This window comes from Lonchura striata, unplaced genomic scaffold, assembly GCF_046129695.1.
Source record: "Lonchura striata isolate bLonStr1 unplaced genomic scaffold, bLonStr1.mat Scaffold_202, whole genome shotgun sequence".
Lineage (NCBI taxonomy): Eukaryota > Metazoa > Chordata > Aves > Passeriformes > Estrildidae > Lonchura > Lonchura striata.
In genome coordinates this window covers 59150-80279 of record NW_027461128.1, presented here as the reverse complement: position 1 = coordinate 80279, position 21130 = coordinate 59150, and the positions used below count along the sequence as shown (strand labels likewise).

The 21130-nt window shown below is 40.3% G+C and overlaps 2 long non-coding RNA genes across 4 annotated transcripts; one reads left to right on the top strand and one right to left on the bottom strand.

Annotated features, from left to right (window-relative positions):
• Positions 1–302: 302 nt before the first annotated feature.
• LOC144248630 (uncharacterized) lies at positions 303–4145 on the top strand. The gene is made up of 2 exons (XR_013341942.1): positions 303–506; positions 3992–4145. It is a non-coding gene; the product is annotated as an uncharacterized LOC144248630 (long non-coding RNA).
• Positions 4146–7929: 3784 nt separating this feature from the next.
• Positions 7930–18115, bottom strand: LOC144248628 (uncharacterized). Of its 3 annotated transcripts, none has more exons than XR_013341939.1 (5): positions 17940–18115; positions 10580–10643; positions 10213–10290; positions 9493–9669; positions 7930–9037 (listed from the first exon to the last, which is right to left on the bottom strand). It is a non-coding gene; the product is annotated as an uncharacterized LOC144248628 (long non-coding RNA). The 3 variants fall into 3 exon arrangements; XR_013341940.1 differs by having other exon boundaries at positions 9592–9669; XR_013341938.1 differs by lacking the exon at positions 7930–9037 and having other exon boundaries at positions 9039–9669.
• Positions 18116–21130: the final 3015 nt, after the last annotated feature.

The window sequence follows — 21130 nt, the reverse complement described above, 5'->3', positions numbered from 1 at the left end:
TTGGTTCTCTTTTGTGTATTTTTAGTCCCTCAGTGGACAGCTTGTAGAATTTATTCTGGGACTTAGAGGTTGAGCAGGGTTGGCTCAGGATTGACCTTCACCTCTGGTGCCGCTTTGCGCAAACACAACGTGGCCGGGCTGGGTGAACTCGTGACCTCAGCTTTCCCCTCCAAAATGTCCCTCGCTTATTTCCCTGGGGTGAGCTGGGATTTTGGCCCAGACTGTCACTCCTCACCTCCCCGTGCCCGCGCGGTGTCCGTTGTGTTCCCCACGGTGCCCTGGGGACACCGGTGGGTCCCTTTGCCTTTCTCCTGCCCCTTTCCAGCCCGAGGCTCCTCTGCCCTCGTCCCACACACAGCACAGGGGCACCGAAGGGGAAAGGCTCCAGAAAACATTTCTGCGATTCCTCAGCAATTCTTTCAATTCCCCGGGGAGAGGAGCGTGAACTCACAGCCACCGAGGCCTGACGGGTTCCTGCAGCGAGAGCTCGGCGCGTGTCCGCAGAGGTGAGTGCGGCACCCGAAAGGAAAAAGCGCGGGAGACAAACGTGATTTCTTTTGCTTCAAAGTTATTGCAAGTTCTTAAAGCCCGACCAACTTTTGCTCTTGCTTTTGGTCGGGTGGAGCAGGAGCAGTGGGCAGAGGTGGTGCCATTGATGCGGACGTGCCCGATGCTTTCTGGGGCAGAAAAGGGAGATTAAGCTCGCCTTACGTCAAGCAGCTATTTAAAAAGATTTATAGCTCTTTAAACGTAGCGCCCTTTAATTACCATAATGTTTCTTCCACGATTTTAACTAATTCTCGGTGTATTTTATAAAACTTAAAATAACACCTCCTCCCCATAAAACAGACTCATCAAGCATTAGACAAAAATTCCTTGTGCCAGTCTCAGGCTTCCACATCTAACAGGAGACCCTCCCCGTAAGCAAACAAAAAAATCAAAATAACGTACCAAAACTAGTCCTTGCTAACATTAAAAATACAGCTCGACCGTATCCAAAAAACCCCCGATTTTATTTCTTCCAAATGCCAAATACTCTTCAAATTCTAAATCAAAAACTCTTAAAAAACAAAAACCATTTGTCCAAGCCCACAAAAAATATAAAACAATCCAATCGATATCCTACATTTAACAAAACCCACTACACAAATTAGTACCATTTGAAATGTAACATAAATAAAAATCTATGACTAAGAAACATATCTCCCAATAAATAAAACCACTCTGTAAAGATATAAGTAATAATCTCAACTCAACAAGCTAAAATTTCTCCAAAACCAAAAGACTTAAAAAACCTTCAATACTTATAAATAACAACATTCAATATGTTAAGTGTTAGTAAAATCAAACAAACTTAAATGTCAATGCATTTAAATAAATACATTAAGTTTCTTTTTATCTATTAAAATTAAGTTTATTATTCCTTACTATCAAAATTCATTCAGTCTAAATTTAAATGTTATGTAATATAACTTACCCTAAATTTTATTAAAAATCACTTCTCTAAACTATACAGTATATGGTTAATTTTATTTAAAAAAAATGAAACTACTCAAATTACAACAACTAAAAGAAAACACTAACAAACACCTATTCAGAAGTTAAAAAAATATAGTGTATTATGTCATCAATTTCATCAAAAATTCTGTTCTTCATTACAATCTCTACTCTTTTTATCTTTCATAAGTAACACCAAAAAATAGCAATTACTATTCATATCATGCTATTTAAGAATTTTACTCTATTTCCTTAATATATATTTTTAAAGTTATCCTAACTTCTTCAAACACTTACTACTAATATACTAATTATATAATAATTTTTATAATAAGCAATATTTATTAAATATTATTATAATATTTACAACCAACTTTCATGTACTTTGTTATCTCTTTATATAATGATCTAAAAAACACATAAAATTTCTAATTCCTACTTTTTTTATTCTCTACTTATACAGCTCTTAAAACAAGTTAACCCTCTAACTAATCTCTACACTAACTCTATAATTTAACCTAATGTTATCTCACAGTTTTAAATATTTTTCAAGACTAAAAAAAAATATATTTTATTAAAAACCTCCTCCAGACTGTTAATCTTATCACTTTCCTCAGTTATTACTACAAAATCACTTCAATGTAAAACCCGACTACAACATTAATTTCTATTTCTAAGTTTCACACTAAGTAATCGCTCTCTCATACATTTTCTCCACCTTCACACTCTCAATATCCAAATCCAAACTCACAATCCTGTCCATAACCACTTTCAAATCTTTAAACAAAAGTTTACTATACTCAAATCTATTCTAAAAACACTTCTAAAAAATCCAATTATTAAATAATGTAATTCATCTTTAATCCTAACATTTTTACTCTTAACTACTATTTTTAGAAACATTATATAAGAATACATTAAGTAACATTCACCAATTAAAATTTAAACTAGAACCTAACCCTAACTCTACCTAAATAAAATAATTAACAAGAAACCCAAATATTTTCTACGTCAAAAATAAAATTCAAATAATTTTAACTTAACAATTTAACTTTATCGATATAACAAATAAACTTATTTTTATTTTAAACTTAAAAAATCATTATCCACACATAATTATTTAACTTGCTACTAATTTAACATTTATCAACTGTTAAAAACTCTAAAATAACGTACCATCTTTTAATACTTACTAATGATATAATTTCACCTATGTTACTAATTATAGATGTTATCTAAGTAATTCCTAATTATTGTCAATTTCTTCTTTACTACGTACATTATTTTATTCTTATATTTCTTCATGCTTATAACTGAAAAATTATAACAACTTATACCATTATCTTGCAAGTCTCTATACAATTTTATAAAACAAAACTTAACAAGACTTATTTCTCATGTCAAAACATAAAGTTTACTTATATCTCAACAAGTACAAAAACCCAAGTCAATTTCAATAAGGACCATAAAACCAGATCACACAAAAAACACACTCGCCACTCCACAAATAAAACACCAATGTAAATACAAAGATACACTACACTATGTAAATACAAATGGTAGATTACGCGAGAATTGCAACATACGCCTGACGTCTTGTACTGCACCCACCAAAATATAGAAAATTTAGGTTTTTTTATAAATATAAAAATCAATATTATAAACATCTTATTTAATAACTTACAAAGTATAAAATTCTATCAAATATTATACTTCTACTCTCTTTACTTTATTTACTTTTAATTATATCACTTTACCAATTAACCAACCTAAAACAAACATTTCAGTAACTTTAACTAAAGTTTCAAGTTTAAATACTTTGTATTTATCTAGCGCTTCTCAAAAAAAATCCATTCTTTACCTACTTACTTAATATACCAATAAAAAACATTACAAGTAATCCATATAATTAAAAAGCCCTTACATTATTAGCTCTTAATATAAAAATAGTTACCAATTTAAAACAAAAAAGTCATTTATCCATCAATAGTAATCAAAATATAAAAGTAATTTTAAGCCTTGAAACTTAAAAATGGTAGGATCACATTTTATACCACCTATTACTTCAACAACACTAAAATAATTAAATCAATTGAAATATTATCTAAATAAACGATCTAATTCTACATCCCTTACACTAAATACCTTTCTAACAAATATAAAATATTAAATACGCAGTTTTACAAAAAATCAACAATAAATTTTCTTTTATTAACACACAAACATAAATATAAAAATTGAATAAAAGTTATAAATGCATCTAATCACATAAAATCTACTTATAAAAGTGTACAACTTTAAGAAATATCAAAAATAAGAATAACTAATATAACAATAAATAAAATTTAACACCATAATTTTAAAATCTTATAACAAAATTATACATTTAAATTATATTATTATAATAATAATAACGATAACACCTTCTTTATGTTAATATATGCAACAAATGCTTAACAAAATCCATTAATAATTTTATTTTTTTTAAATACAGAGGGAGAGGGGAGACGTGGGAACGGGAAAACCAGAAACTCCCACGGACACTGAAAGATTTGATCTGCAGCCTCGGGAGAAGCTGGGATTGATGTGCAAGTACAAGACGCGGGCATTAAGCAGGAAAAGAATGAAATAAAAGGCAATCCCTTCTGTTTCTGTGGCTGTCAGTGAGAGCCTGCCCCGGCTGAGCGAGAGAGAAACCGCGTGGGCACGATGGGGAAGGGCTCGCAGGGCAGGGCTGGGGCTGTGTGGGCTGAACGGAGAGTTTGCACCTTCTGACAGGAGGCGCTGAGCAAAAGTCCCCTCGGTGCAGCGGAGCCGAGCGAAGGCGCTGGGCTGGAAAAGCCAAATAAAGGCCGGGGTCAGAAATTCCGGCTGCCTCGGAACAAAGAGCCGTGAGCGCTCCTGAGCCCCGGCAGCTGCTCGCTCTGTGAACCCCCACGCGCCGGGGCTGGGTTTGCCTGAGCCCCGAGTGCCCCCGGCCCAAGAGCAGCCCCGGCCCTTCCCTGCTGAGCGCGCAGCGATCGCAAAGGAAAAAAGGAAACTCTGGCCGGCAGGGCTCTCTCTGCGTGGGTTAGGGCAGGGCCCTGCGGGGAGCAGGGCGCTCCAGCACGGACAGCCCGGATCCAGAGCAGCTCCGGGGCTGAGCAGCGGGCTGGGGACAGCTGGGGACAGCCGTGAGCAGAGCCCGTCAGCCTCCCTCCGGGGCTGGGACTGCCTCGAGCACACAGCTCCTGCCAGGTGTGGCACCTTCAGACTCCTCGCCACAAACGAGTTCTGATCTCGCTCTCGGGGTGACCTGCACCTCCTCCCCAGAAACCGCAGGAATTAGAATTTCGGGCCGCTTTTACAAACTTTACGTCAGCTTTGCAAATGCAAATCCCAGCGGGTCCCTGCTTCCCAGAGCGCCGGTCCTCAGCCATCTCCACTTCCCTGGAAAACTGCTCCAGCTCCAGGCTGTACCAAGGTGAGCACAAGTCTGGAGAGGTCAGAACCCTCACCTGGACCGCTGCACTCGGAGCGAGATCCAGCTACAAATGGAATTCCAGAAACGGCCTCCAAAATGTTCCATAATCACACCTTTAAAATGGCTCCACAGGGCAACGGCTCCCGTGCCAGAGCGGCACCTGCACGAGTCCTTGTGCCAGCCCTGGCGCCCTGAAAAACACAAGAAACCAACATCACACAGGCCTTGTTTGCAGAATTCCTGATCCAAGCCCTCACCTGTCCTGCCCAGCACCGAGGGAAATCTGACACGGTATTCATAGGTAACCTTTGCTGAGAGCGGCCATCACCCCGGTCCTCCAGCCTGGGCAAGGTTTTGCAGCGAATGGACCCAACTTCTAACCCTGGACCTAAATTTCTGTCAGCTTTTGTTAGAAAGATACTGGAGAGTAAATCCTACAACAGATTTAAAACGTTGCGCAAGGAATAACCGGCCCAGACAAAACCAAACCACCCCCATCTCTGCTCCACCCCATTTCTCCCAATTTTGGGAGAAATACTGATAGAGTTTGTAAAGACTCCCCTTCCCTGCTGCACCGTCCTTCACTGCACGTCCCTGTTGAGAGAGAAATGGAACTGGAAACAAGTTTTAAAGGATGAGTTTGTAAATAAGACTAGATACTTTAGAGAAATAGAACTATGAAAGATGCACTCTAATAAGATTCATGAGGGGTAATTTCAGATGATTGGTTTTAAGGCATAGTGTAGCAAAAGCTAATAGGCCAAGAAACGCTTATAATGTATTGTAATTAGGAAATAGTTGGCTTCTGATTGCGGTGGCATGAATTATAACATCTGTATTGTCTCACCCTTCACGTGAGACTGAAAATGAAATAAAAGTTTTTAAAAACACTTCTCAGTTGCCTTATTTCTGGGTCAGAAAAGGGCATAATCTGATAAACTGGTGCGTTGTGTGAGGAAGATTTATCTCTCTCAATGTCCTATTCCATGGCATTTCTAAGTCAGCGTTTCTTATCTCAAATTTTCCATTCAGATACATACTATGTAAACCTCCTGTCAAACTCTGACAATTTTCTGCAAGTCCATTTCCCACAGCAGAACTGCTCCCTGCCCAGCACAGGAGCTGCGAGTGCTGTTGCAGGGCACAATGCCTGAAGGAACACCGGAGCTGTGACATTAAAACCAGCAAAAGCAATTACTAAGTAAAAGAGATCCTCACCTGCTCCAAGAACTGAACCTCTGTGGCTCATCCTCACGGGGTGAACCTGCTCCAGGGAGGACTCTCCACGCAGCCCCCGAGACCTGGGGTCAGACGCTGCCCTACCAGCAGAAGAACAAGGGGTTAGTGAAGCTTTTTGGACACATTCTGGCCTCAGAGTGGTCTGACAAAACATCCGTCAACGTGGATCTTTAATAAAGGCAGCTGGTACCTATGCTTGCAACAGACTTTCGTGTGTTATTTCCTCGGTCTCTGTTCTAATACATTTTGATATTAAAAGTGTTTAAACAAGATTTAACCTGAGCTCTGCACCCTGCCGTGCTCCAAGCCCTGAGGAAGAGCTGGACATCCTCACACTCGCCCAAGCTGAGGCAGCTCTCACGTAGGGACAGAGCTGCTGCAGCATTTAACAACACTTAGAAATCACCCCTGCCTTGAGGGCGTCCAGAGCTGGGAGAAAGCCCTTCCCACCACCCTCTTGGATTTCCCTCCCTGCCCCTGGCTTTGCTTCCAGCTTGGGACGGTTTGTCCTGGGGCCATTTCAGCAGCACGAAGGGCTTTTCCAACCTCAGGGGTTCCACGGGAGCCCAGTGACTGACCCAGCTGCGCACCCAGGCACACGGATCGATTATCCTGCCGTGAGCCAGAGCACTCCAGGGCATCCTTGGAACAGCTGCGGAGAGCGGGAAAAAGACACAGCTGCAGCACCGATCCCGCTCCCTGCTTTCCCAGAGGGGCAGGAACACCATTTCCTCCCGAGCCTGAGAGCTCCCAGGGAAATCCCTGTTAGGGTGGCACTGAAGGTGCCACATTTCTGGCACCCTTGCCCTAGAACCACGGCCCAGCAGGTTTCTGTGGGAGCGGGGATTGTTGCTGCAGCTCAGAAGCTGCACATCCCTAAAGCATTTCCTTAGGGACACGAAGCTCCCCGCGCGCATGTTGTAGTCCAGTTTGTAATTTCAGCGTCTTTCAAGAGAGTTTAAATCGCAATGAGGCGACTCGGTGCCAGCACAGCATTAGCTACGGGACATCGGGAGACTCACCAGACGACATTCTCGGCAGAGCCTCCATTCTCAGCGCTCCAGCTGCAGCGTTCGCATCTCTCACGGACTCCGAGCTCCGTTTCCAGGGCTCCCATCGGGAAACCGGCGGCCGCTCCCAGATGCAAATGCCCAGGGCACCGCCGATCCCAGCCCCTGCTCCCTCTCCCCCCCGGACCCCCCTTCCTCCAGCCTTTACCCCTTTTAGAGCCACGGCCCCGCCCAGGACACAAACGGAGGCTCCCAGGTGCCTCCTGAGACCCAAATCATTCCAGGGGCATCAGGAAATCAAGAGAAATAAACTTTGTAGCCATGATTTCATGTGTTTTGACTCTTCACATGGATAGTCTTAAGCCGTACTTTGTCATCATTTGGTCAGCTCATGAGGTTTTTTAGTTTTTAAAATTGTGTTTTCTCGAGGCAGAGAAACTGCAACTATCTATCTTTGAGTAGAGGAGCACATACAAAATGTCAGGGTGAAAGATTACTCATACCAGTGTGAAAAAAAACGCTAATCGCTTGGTTTTTAAAATTTTAAAAGTTTAATAATAATAAAATGGCTATAAAAATAATAATATCATTAGAGTACTAAAGCTTAGAGTTAGGACAATTACAAGACAATAAAAAAAGTAAAGAATTACGGACGTCCGGATGTTCTCGGACATTAAGCTACGAAAAGCATGACTTGTGAATAAAGGAATCGCCCTTAAACTAATATACTTGTTGCATATTTATATATCCTTTATGGTTATGAATGCATTCTATTTTAAACAAGAAACTCTGTTTGTTGTATGTTAATTGTTTCCTTTAATCCCTTGGTGTCTTCGAGTAAGGCCTGAAGAAATTAGCTTCTTCTGATAAGAAGCCATAAATTCCTCTCCTTTGGAAGATTTAGGTGTTCTTTGAAGTAAGTATCTCATTCCTAAAAAAAAAACTTCCCCACCTACATAGTCTCTATTTTAACATTATGTTAGAACCTAAAACTGTATTTAACACACTACTTAAGCAAATGAACACAGCATAACTTTCTAACATTACACTTATAATATTCATTATAGCCTTTGAGAAAAGCCAATCATAAAATATGCATTTTTCACACCAGCAAGGACAAGGAGGTATTGAAGGAGACTGTTGAAGGAGAGGTAAAGTCTTAAATGCTAAAACTGAAGACAGAGCATCACTAAGTCAAATAAAAGATTTGTCTATTTGCTTTTAAACTGATACAAAGCAAGACAAAGTAAATTATTATAACTACTTCAAATCTAGTTGAAAATGTGCTGAGGTGTGCATTAAGACAAAGGTGGAAGTTTACAAGTTACAAATGCTTAAGACACTTCTTGCTAGGGATAGATAGCATTGCATCCATTCCTGAAAGATTTGCATCTCAAAAAGATATGGCATATGAATTCTTAAATTAGACCAACAATGACATGCACCCAAAAAAGAAAAACATTCTCTCTTCTCCCTTTCTTTTCTGCTTTCTTGTCATAGAGTGTGACTAAGGAGAAACGAAAAGAATCCATGAGTGACAGAGCTGATTCCAATCAATCCTCCCCGATGGAGTGATCAAAGGCCAACTGTAGTGGACCAAACAGGGCTTTCCCCTTGGAAGTGTATTCCATCCCGTCGAGATCAGCACAAACACAAGGGATGAAACCGACTTCCCACGGCTGCCATCCAAGCTATGACACTGTAACTCAGTACCACCTGCACATTTTTTTGCTTGAATCCTTAAAGTAATGATTCTCTCCATCTCCATCCCTTAAAATCCAATTCTGTCAGCTTTTCAGTGTTCAAAAATGAACTAGTTAAGATAGCACTGAGGAAAGAAAGAACACAATAAGCATATTTTATTGTGTAAGTAAGTAGATTTGAGATGGAATTACTAAAAGGTAAGCATACATGGACCCCCCCCCCCACACACACAGTTGTCTTTTTGCAGTTGCACTTAAGGATTGTACTTCAAATATGGTTACACAGATATCTTCCCCCCCTCCACATTGACTGCCTCTTAATATTAGAACCGAATCTGCCACAAAATTACATGAAATAAAACAGTGAGAAACATACTTGAGAATGACTGTTGTTTACAAAACAGGTAATTTATAGTATACAATTACTGATAAGGTAGAACAAGAGTTCAAAAACTGGACTGCTTTACAAAGCACTTCTTCAAACATCAATTTTGGATTATTGCTGGAAGGTACTAAATGGTCTGTTATAGACTAATTTACAGACATTCATAGAATAGTGAAAAACGCATGCTTTAGAAACCTGGGACATTTCATGCCTTTGTGCTAGCAGAACATGAAGTGATTGGCATTTTTCAATGTAGGTTAGCAGCATTTAGAGTTTTTATTCTGGTGTACTAACTGATTCTACGTATTTTTTCTCTTTTTTTTCAGGTGATTTTTCATCTTCAGGTTTAGTCCATGGAGGGCTGTGAAACTTCTGTAAAGGTAAAAACATGGTGTATAGAATACATATATACATAAACAGAAATAAAAAAGTCTGTTAAAATTCCATGGCAATGGAATTGTCCCTAGAAAAGGGTCCTGATCTCTAAGAAAGCATCATTAACAACCTTCACAGTGCAAAACCATACAAGTCTGATGCTACATACAGCTTCATATCACTGCATATTTTATGTATATATGTATGAAAACAACCACATAGGTATTTAATATTTAATTATTTTGGATAACTCTCCTTACTCCTGCTTCCAGGGCTATACACATCACACTGTCAAATTAAGTAATTTGACTACTAATTCATTTGACTACCAGCTTTCCAAATATTTCATAGTTTGCAAGTTGTTACCAGCCAGAAATCATTTTGAACAGGTCAATTGCAATCAGACACAGACAAAGTCTGAATTAAGTAGTCTTCTCTTTTGAGACAGAACTTGGTGAAGAATGTGTAAGTATACTTTAAGTAACTGAATCTCATGAGACTTTTTAGTAAAACCCCACAAATTACTCTGGAAGAGAATACCTGAAAGCTTGTCTCTGTTTCTGCTGCTTCCAAACGAGATGTTGAATCATTACGATTCCCCAGACATGTCTTGGCAACCTGTCAATAGAAATGTCAGAGATAACTACTTCATATTTTTTCCAAAAATATTCCGTTTAAAAAAAAAAAAAAAAAAAAAAAAAAAAAACCCACCAAAAAAAAACCAAAATACCAAAAAAACCCCAACAACAACAGCAAAAAACCAACCCAATTTGGGTCTTCTTTTAAGCCTACTTAATGAAATGGAACTAAGTTTTCATAGCTAAACTTATCCCAGACTCCCATCATCCCTGTAACAGTCTTCAACAATACAGTCTTGTGACAGCGAGTTTAACAACTTCATACTTACCCAGCTTTTTTTCTTCGTGTTTAAATCTCATCACCAATAGTGAAGTTTACTTCTACAGGTGGTCCTAGGGAACAGAAAATTAATTACAAGTGCCTTTTATGGGTGAGGAAATAGTAACAAACAGTAGAAAATCAGCATTAGTTAGAACTTCTCTATTACTATTCTCTTGGCTATACTCTGGATCTCTTAGGTATAATAATCCCTGAATAGGAATATAAAGTCACTGAATGGAGAAGTCAGGTGACTCTCAAGGCAGAAAATCTTGCTGCATTACTTCCTGTCATTTTATTCAAGAAATAATGTCATATTCTTTGCCAATATGTTTTTTAATATCTGGGAAAGCAGAGTTGCACAGCATAAATAAAATTAATTACAAAGTGGATTTTTGAACTAAGGAGATCTTCAGGTATGAAACCAGAGATTTGCTCAACACTGGAAATTCTACTGTATTTAAATCCAAGTCCCTTCAGGAGTAGGATTAAGGATGCAATAAGAAAAGGAACTGAAAGATTAAATGCAGTCAAATATTCATAATACTTGGTCATTGCTCTAAAATGAGTTCACATTGGAATTTCTCTACTTGTTTTGCTATTAAAAGTGACACATTTAAATGGAGTGAAAACTACAAGGTTTTTTTAAAGTTTTGAGTCAGCAAGACTCTTTCCAGTGTAACAGTGGGAGGGGTTTAGTCATGTTTAAGCTACTGAAGGCAGCCTCTGAGATGATGCAGATGGATTTGATGTGGGGAACTCTTTCTCATATTTTCCCACTCTAGACAGTAGAAATAAAAATTGGATTCATGTAGGGAATAATCAAGGCAGTATTGATTAAAATAAAGTCTATTGATAAAGCACCTACTCCTTTTATGACAAAAAATCAAACATCAAACAAACACGTGGTTTATGTCTTAGATAAAGACTAAAAAGTCAGATGACAGGGTAGCAATTTTTCGTAGTCTTGAAATACTTCAAAACCTTATACGTGTGGTCCTGTCAAAACTTCCATTTAAATTATTTACTCTTAATCTAGATTTAAAAAAAAATATTCCAAGCTGAATTATCCTCAGAAAAAATGAAGATTTAGGTGACTTCTAGGTGTGTGGCTTGAGGACAAAAGATACTCTAGGTCCAACAATCAATAGTATTGCAAAATGTGTAATAAAGAGGATAGAAATAATGCTAATTAAATATGATAATTTACATAGCCAGAATTTTCTCTGACTGTACCTACTAGAACATGAAATCAGGTGACCTATTTCACCAACATCATTTATAGGAGATAGGAAGCAAAAACTATTAATTGCATTAGTAAAGCTAAAGGTCAACTTCTTAAGACATATGCAAAGGAAAAAGAAAAAAACAACCCCGGTCTGCTTTAGAGAAAATAAAAGTGAACAATAAAACAATGCTGTATGAGTGAGTAGCCTTGCAGTGTCTTCATAGGCCAGACAACAAAGGCTATCTTGATAGGAAAAGAGCAATAAAGATTAAGTCTGTACTATTTCACATTTGTTCACTCAGAGATCTTCTCCTTTTAGTAGCACACCATATGGATCACTGTTGGAGAAAGACAGGGACTTTTTCCTAAGGATGTCTTTATGATGTTAAAGCATAACATATTCATTATTGACTCCTTATCACTGTGAAACATTGTATATCATTACCAAATAAATTACAGCTTGAAAACAACAACAGTTCAATAGCCAGGACTGTAACCAGCTCCTGTGGACGAGGTGCAAACACACACACACACAGAGGGCTGGGTTTAACAGAACACAAACTGAATCCCACACACATATGACCTCAGGCATATATATATAAATACATACATATACATACACCCCCACCTGTGTGTATTTATGTGTTTTTATATGTCTATATCTACATGCATATATAAACACATAAATATGCAAACACGCATAACACATATATCTTTGTGTCCCTCAGCTAAAGATCAGTGACAGAATATAAACTCAATGAACTAGAATACCTTCCACACCCTTAGGTGACAAAGGAAGCAAAATATTAAACTTCGGCTATTGTTGTTAGTTCCCTCTATGCCAAATAGTGGATTGTTTTGTATGTTTGTCCGTCAGATTTCCTCCCATGAGAGGTACAATCATTACCAATGGACAGAATGAGAGCTCGACATGGCAGAAACTATCAAAAAGCAAAAACTATTTGCTGTGTTGCTTTCCTCAGCTTAGCATGCAGCCCAATTAACAAATTATCTGTGTGTGAAATTATGGCTATAAAATCTGCATATTGATTGGTCACGTACACCAAATTTGGGAAGTTATGGTATTCAATTGTCCTAGTAAACAGCACTGCAAAGCTGGAGAGCTTCACAGCTGGATGTATAAATGACAAAGGTGGATAAACAAAGGGTGCATCTTTATTACTGTGAGAACCCCGGCCTTGCTCTGGGGTCTCATGTGGTGGTGAAATTCCTCCTCCCACCCGTGCTTCCAAAGAAAAACTCCGCAGGCTTTAGCTGTTCGGTCTCAAGGCAGTTTATCGCTAGTTATCTAACAGATTATGTTCTTGGACTGCGGCTGTTTGATCAGCGGCCTGGGTAGAGGCACACACAGCCCCTGACATCCTCTCGATCTGCTGCCTTCTTCGTCTCCCTCTCCGCCCAGGGCTGCTGCTATCTTTTATAAGATATATTACGTATAACACGTTTATAATTATTCCCCAATACCTACTACCTACGTTGCCAAGTGTTTTTCTACTCTAAACCAATCTGTGAGTGCCAACATCACCAAGAACATGGAGGTAAGGAAAAAGAAGGAGGAAGAACAGGATCAGCCCACTTTCCTCCATCTTAGAACTTCTGACCCCCATGTACATGCGTTAAAACCCCCCTGTACAATACTAAAAAAATTTCCCCTCTACTTTGTAACTACTTTTACTATACTATCTAACCTTTTGTGATTGCTTGTTCCACCTCCAAAGTTGGCAATTCATTCCATGGCTCAAACTCAAAATCACAGCTGTTTTTCAGCTGTCTGCCAGGGTCTAGAATGCCTCTGACCAAGGCCTGGAACCTCTAAAAATGTCTGAGAGACATTTTGAGTTCCCACATATTAGAAAAATTTTAACACGCCAGTCAGAACTCAGCATGTCCAGTGGCTATTGAATCATGCAACTTTACCTGCGAACAGCTGAACCATGTAAATATAAGTATTTTCTACGGCATCAACTCAGCAAATCAGAACTGGCTTTATGGTCAAAAAAACCATAACAATTTAAGGTCAAATAATCAATTCACAAGTGAACAGGAAATCAAGTTTAAATAAGTGGTATTATAACAGTTTTTGCAGTTAGAAAATCATTCTGCTGCTCCTAAAGAGCATCATCCAGATTTAGTTGACCAGACATTGGAGTTTCAGTGTTCCTGTGCATCACTGCTCCTCTTGGCTTCATAGGGCACAAAAAGCAGATAGGGAGGTTGTTTGTAAAGCACGATGGGGGAGAAAGTACTGGGTTAATTCTGAAGAAAAGAAACCAGATACAGGAGAAAAGAATGGTGCGGTTAGATCAACTGACAAACTAGTTATCTTAGTTGTCAGGTTAGGTTCACAGTTTACTCAAAGACACGTCTTATCAGATTTGCTCATGAATTTGTTACAGATCTGTACTGGGAGCTGCTTTAATCACTGTTTAGAAGAAAGATACAGAACAAGAAGTATGTGAAATGTGCATATACCTTCTCAGAAGACACCTCTGCAGTTTTTCATACGCTTTTCCTGTTTTAGATCAGTGTGCTAAGGGGATGGTTAAACTCAGATGATGTAACTTCTTATGACCTTCCTCTTCCTAGTCCTCATTTACAGAATCAAATTTCCTTTAAGGATTTTATTGGCTTGAAATTTCGTTATAAAAATGGTTATTTTTTTCTCTTATTACACCCTTTGGAAAACAATTGGAGAGTGCAATTTGATCAAAGCTCTGAAACAGATTTAAGAAAATAAAGCAAAATGCTGTAGTTGCTTAGAAACGTATACAATTTTGGCTCCAATACAGAATACCCTTTGTCGTTGAATGATTAATGAACATGGAGTGTTTTTTTATTGCAGGAAATTAAGGCAGTAAATAAAAAGCACTACCACTTCTATTTATCAGAGAAGATTCTGTAAGGACAAAGCAAAAAATCTAATAAGAGAACAAAGAATAATTTTATAAGTTCTTTGATGTTGTAGCAATACCAAGCAGGTAGTTAAAAATGAGATGTTATATGCATAAGAATTCTCTGACACGAAAAGGCAATTAAGTAAATTATGGTGTAAAAGCCATAATCCCAAAAGCTTTTGGGAAGACAGAAAAGGGAAGGAATACAGGGGGAAAAGCTCTGCAGAACTCTGGTTCTGCACAGAGACTTTCAGGAGTCAGACATAAGAAAGCATCTCCGGATAAGGCTAAGAAAAAGTAGTACTGACAAGATGCCTCTAATAAAGTACAAATAATAAAAAGAATGGAAACTTTTACAATACCAAAGGTAATTTGGAGGGGGGGTTTTGATGAATTTCAGATGCTGTATCACAGGATATTCTACCTACTTCTGGCTATTGCTGGTCCTATGCCAAATTTCATTACAGATAAATATCAGCAGCGTCTAATTTCCAGATTTGCTACTCTGTATCCCATTTGCCAATAACTTTTCATTTTTTGTATTTCAGTATTTGTTCTAATGTAAATGACACTAATTACTCTGAACAGGCATAAGCCCCATAAATACAAAATTGCAGAAAGATCACAAATTTAAGATAGAGATGCTTAGCCATACAGACTTAAAAATACCAGTTGGAACCAGCAACTAACCATTTTGCTTTATTTTTTGCCTCAGTATCTATAAGGTTGCATGTTCTTCTCTAGTTAGTCTTCACTACCTTAATTCTTTCTAAATAGAAATCACATTTTATTTATCAGAGACACAATAAGAGGACCTTTGTGAAGTTCTGAGAAAGGATTACTGAAATAATAGGTTTCTAAGCAATGCAGTTTCTAGTACATCTTCACAAATATTACTTTGAAATGCTGCATTACAACCTTAACCAGCCAGCCTTAATCTTCCTTCATTTGAATGCAAGAAGCTGTAAAAACTTCAGAAAAAATGACACAGTCAAGTAATGAAAAAAACAATTAAAACTCTTCCTAAGTGTTGCATTTTCTCCAAGTGATAGTGTTCACAGGTACAAATGGCAGTTTTGACTTACCAAAGAATTAGGATCCTTTGGGTATAAATTCCTTCCGGTACTTTCAGAACTTAAAGTGGTATTTCTAATGCCACTATATGTAGGCTAATTGTAGAAAGAAGATTTTTATTTCAGTTCTCAAAGCTAATAATTTGAATTCCTTGTGCCTTTCGTCTCTCTAGGTTAATGTGAGATGATGATGATGATGATGAAGAAAAGGTTGCTAACCAATGTCATCACCTGCACTATTTTTATGGCCTGTTAAGATGGACAGGGTGTCTGTCTGCTGATGGACTAAACAGTTAAAAATACAAGCTGTTAGAAGGACAAAAAACAACCACCTAAATAAGTAAACCACCATCTCAATAACTAAAACCTTGATTTTATGGAAAGGTGAATCTTTTAGGTGTCTTTGATTGCAATACTTGATGCAGAAATTAAATACTGGTTTGACTTTTGAAATATATTACCAGTTATTTTCTTTCCCTTTCTCTTTTAATGTATTCACTTCTGTATAAAAGAGCTGTTTAAAATGTTTGATACAAGTATTTAGCCTAAGAGGAAGAAAAAGAGGAGAGAGTGAGGAGGAGAGCGTAAGAGGAAGAAAAAGAGGAGAGAGTGAGGAGGAGAGCGTAAGAGGAAGAGTAAGAGGAGAGAGGGAGGAGGAGAGCGTAAGAGGAAGAAAAAGAGGAGAGAGTGAGAAGAAAGAGGAGAGAGTGAGAAGAAAGAGGAGAGAGTGAGAAGAAAGAGGAGAGAGTGAGAAGAAAAACTGAGAAGAAAAGGAAGAGGAGAGAGTGAGAAGAAGAAAGACTGAGAAGAAAAGGAAGAGGAGAGAGTGAGAAGAAGAAAGACTGAGAAGAAAAGGAAGAGGAGAGAGTGAGAAGAAGAAAGACTGAGAAGAAAAGGAAGAGGAGAGAGTAAGAAGAAAACAAAGCAAGAAAAATAAGAGTCAGAGATAAAAAGAAAAACCAAAAAAGTCAGATTAGAAAGAGAAAGGCAGAGAAAGAGGAAAGAAAGGTGGGGTAAAGAGAAAAAGAGTGAAAGACAATCAGAAAAGGAAGCACTTGAAATGAAAGAGAAAAGCAAATAGACAAGAAAAAGAAGAAATAGAGCTGAAAACCTACAGGAAAACAAATGGAGAGACTGAACACAAGGTAGGGTTCAAGAGAGAAAGAAATAGAGAGTTAGACAAAAAAGTTAAAGTTGGACAGAAAAGTAAAAAGGGTTAGAGACAAAGACAATGATAGCAAGTGTTAGAAAGACAAAGGCTGACAAAGAGAAAAAAAAGAAGAAAACATAGTGAAACCTAGATTGAAAGAGACAAAGAGACATGGGGAAATACATGTAGAGGAATGGAAGAAAATAGACAGGGTGAGAAGGAAATAGGGTTAGAGAAACATAGAGATGTCTTAGAAATGGAAACAAAGGAAAACACAGCCAGAGACAAAGAGTTACACATGGAAGGATAAAGTGAGGAATAGACTAAAGAGGAAAGTAAGAGGCAAAGGGAGAAAAAGGGTGAGAATGATACGACTCAACCACACCAAAGAAAGACAGGAGATGAATGGTGGGCAGGACAGAGGGTAAGAGGCATCATTATTAGGGCTGATTAATCTTTATTCCCTTAATTTAAACTTCAGCAATACACAGGGAAACAATGCATACAAATGCAAGTACAGAGACAAATACAACAAAGAATACATCATACCTAGGCACACAAGTACAAGTCCAATTTACATATAGCAAAATACATCAAAATACAGGAACAACTGCAAAGACAGAACAATATAATGTATTACAAGGAAAATACATATTGACACAATATAACCGTGTCTCCATTTCAGAAAAGTCCACAACGCTTTTATTGTTATGACGCACCCGGAACAAAAACGGCGCAAAACGCTCCGCCGACGTGCACGCCCCCTTCGCGTTACGCACAAACTCACATTTACGGCAACTCGCTCCAGAGACTCCCAAAAAATCCTCCTGCCTGATGAAAACCCCCCCTGAAAGGCAAAGGCCATACACACAAGGTTGGAACTGCTCCACACACACACACACACACACAGCTGCAGACACAAGCACACACAAACTCTCACAGACAGACACAGACAGTCACACTCTCACACATTCTTCTGCTGACACGCTGGCTGCCACCCTTACGTGAAACGCTGCACTGAAGAATATGCTTAAACGCTTCTTCTGACCGCAGGACCTCCATGTCAAATGGTAGATTCCAGGAAATTCTGTAGGGACCCGGGGACCTACGAGACAAGGGGAGGCGGTCAGTGACTGACTATCTGAGAGCTAGGAGCTATACCAACTCTGGGCCCATCAGTGTTGTACCCCAAACCCTGTAGAGAACAGATGAATGGCAAAGCTTTATAACTGCTCTACCTGAGCGTGACTACGTGCCCGGGCAAGGCAGCTCCAATCACAATTGCCACAACAGAGGTGCATACAACATAAGCCATCGTAGGTACATACAGTATAAGCACAAACAACATAAGGCAACGTAGGTACATACAGTATAAGCACAAACAATATAAGACAACATAGGTAGGCGCAACATACACACATACAATAGAAGCCGACACAGGTAGGTGCAACATAAGTGCATACAATGTAAGCCGACAGAGATACAAGATACAAGAAAACCCGCCCCCAGGACTGGGACTCTCTGCCACTGATTGGAGTTGTCAGCATCTGAAAGGAAGTTAGGACTAGTGTCAAACGGCTGCAAGACAACTTAGCATCACCAAACATGTTATGTCAATCTCCCCATACAATCTAGAGCCCAACTACACCCTGCAAATGACAAATTTCAAGTCCCCAGGACTTGTGCTATTACAGGCTATGCAGCAGGGCAGAGCAGTTGTGGGACAAATACGTGCAGACACCCGTGACACAGGACAGGGAGAGAGAGCTTTTGAGGAGAAGAAAGGACCGAGAGACCCAAAGAACAGAGTGCACCAGAGACAAGTGACAGGACACACACCAGAACTGCTCTGCCCTGAGCACCTCAGCACTGTGATCAAAACAGACACTTTCCCTTTAGCTGGCCTAAGGGGACACTTCTTGCACATCCCTGCCCCCACACCTGATCCTAAAGGCCCTCCCAGCACCCCGCTTTCACCCCCTTGCGGGCCTTAGCCCTCCACTTATCTCTCTGGCATCTGGGGATGAGAATCCACGTCGCCTGGCAATGGAGGCTGCCTCGCCTGCGGGGAATGTCCAATGGTCACCGGGCTGTGGTCCCGTGCTCAGCTACAATCGAGAACACCAAACATCACTGCATGATCTTAGCTGCACAATGGACAAAACCCAGCAATCCTGCTACTCACCGTTCTCCTGAGAACGCTCGGGCCGCACACTTTGGCCAGGCTCAGAGGCTGCCACCGTCATCGCAGGGTCTGCCTGGGTTAAGAAGAGACAAAGAGACTCGGCATTGCTGAAACACGAGTGGACCTTGGCTCCCCCTCCCTACCTCGGCGACTCACCGCAACTCCTCAGCCATTGCCAAAGGCAACTCTGATGCAATCTTGAAATACAAAATTTCAAGGCTTCATCACAGAGTCCTGCAATACTTCCTGAGAGCTCACAAGCACAGGAAATCCAGGCCATCAGCTGTTGGTGACAGGGGCTTGGCATACTCTGAGTGGATTCCCTAAAGCACACAAACAACAATGGATGCTTACAATTGCACCAAAACCTGAAACCTGAGCAACAACAGCTGCTTCTGTCCACTGCTCACCTGGCACACAGGGCCTTGACTGCTGCTACCTGCCTGGACCTCCTAAAAATAAAGGCAAAGAACACTGCTGTAACACAGTCACCCTTTAGGCTTCCCCTGCAAATGCAAACAATGACTGACCTGATCATGGCAACACCCTCACCCCAGGACTGGGGCTCTCTGCCACTGACCTGAACTGTCTGTATCTGAAAGGAAGTTAGGACTAGTGTCAAACTGCTGCAGGACAACTTAACAGCACCAAACATGTTATGTCAATCTCCCCATACAATCCAGAGCCCAACTACACCCTGCAAATGACAAATTTCAAGTCCCCAGGACTTGTGCTATTACAGGCTATGCAGCAGGGCAGAGCAGTTGTGGGACAAATACGTGCAGACACCCGTGACACAGGACAGGCAGAGAGAGCTTTTGAGGAGAAGAAAGGACCGAGAGACCCAAAGAACACAGAGTGCACCAGAGACAAGTGACAGGACACACACCAGAACTGCTCTGCCCTGAGCACCTCAGCACTGTGATCAAAACAGACACTTTCCCTTTAGCTGGCCTTAGGAGACACTTCTTGGACATCCCCATCTCCAAAACTGACTCAAAAACCCCTCCTGGGGAGTCCCAACCTGGCACCTCTCTTCCATCCCCTCTGTGGGTTGTAGCCCTGCACTTATCTTGCACATATCTGGGGATGCAAATCCCCATCAGGTGCAGATCGAGGCCTCGTGCCTGTCTGGGAAGTTCCAGTTGTCACCAGGCTGTTATTTCTTGCTCTGCCAAGAGAAAGAAAACCAAACGTCAGTGCACCACCTTAACAGCACATGGGCCAGAACCTGACAATTCTGCTACTCACCGTCTCCCAAGAAGTCTTGGGCCACACACCTCAGGCGCGCTTGGATTCTGACACCGTCATCTCAAGGCACACCTAGGTTAAGGGCAGACAAGGTGACATGGCATTGCTGCAACTTGAGGGTACCCTCGCTCCTCTTCCCTGCCTCACCACAACTCCTTGCCCATTCCTGTGGGTTACCAGGAGGGGACCTTGAAATGCAAAATTGGAAGGCTCTGTCACAGGGTCCTGTAATGCTTCTGGCAAGACCACACGTGCATGAAACCTGGTCCATCAGCCAGTTGGAGACAGAGGTATGAGTACACTGAGTGGATTCCCTAAAGCACACAAACAACAGTGGATGCTTACAGTTCCACCAAAAGCTGAGCAAAAACAACTGCTTTGGTCCACTGCTCACCTGGCACACTTGGCCTTGACTGCTGCTATCTGCCTGGACCACCTAAAAATAAAGGCAAAGAACACTGCTGTAACACGGTTACCATTTAGGCTGCTCCTGCAAGTGCAAACAATGACTGACCTGATCATGGGAAAACCCTCCTCCAGAACTGGGGCTCTCTGCCACAGATTCGAACTGTCTTCATGTGAAAGGAAGTTAGGACTAGTGTCAAATGGCTGCAGGACAACTTAGCATCACCAAACATGTTATGTCAATCTCCCCATACAATCTAGAGCCCAACTACACCCTGCAAATGACAAATTTCAAGTCCCCAGGACTTGTGTTATTACAGGCTATGCAGCAGGGCAGAGCAGCTGTGGGACAAA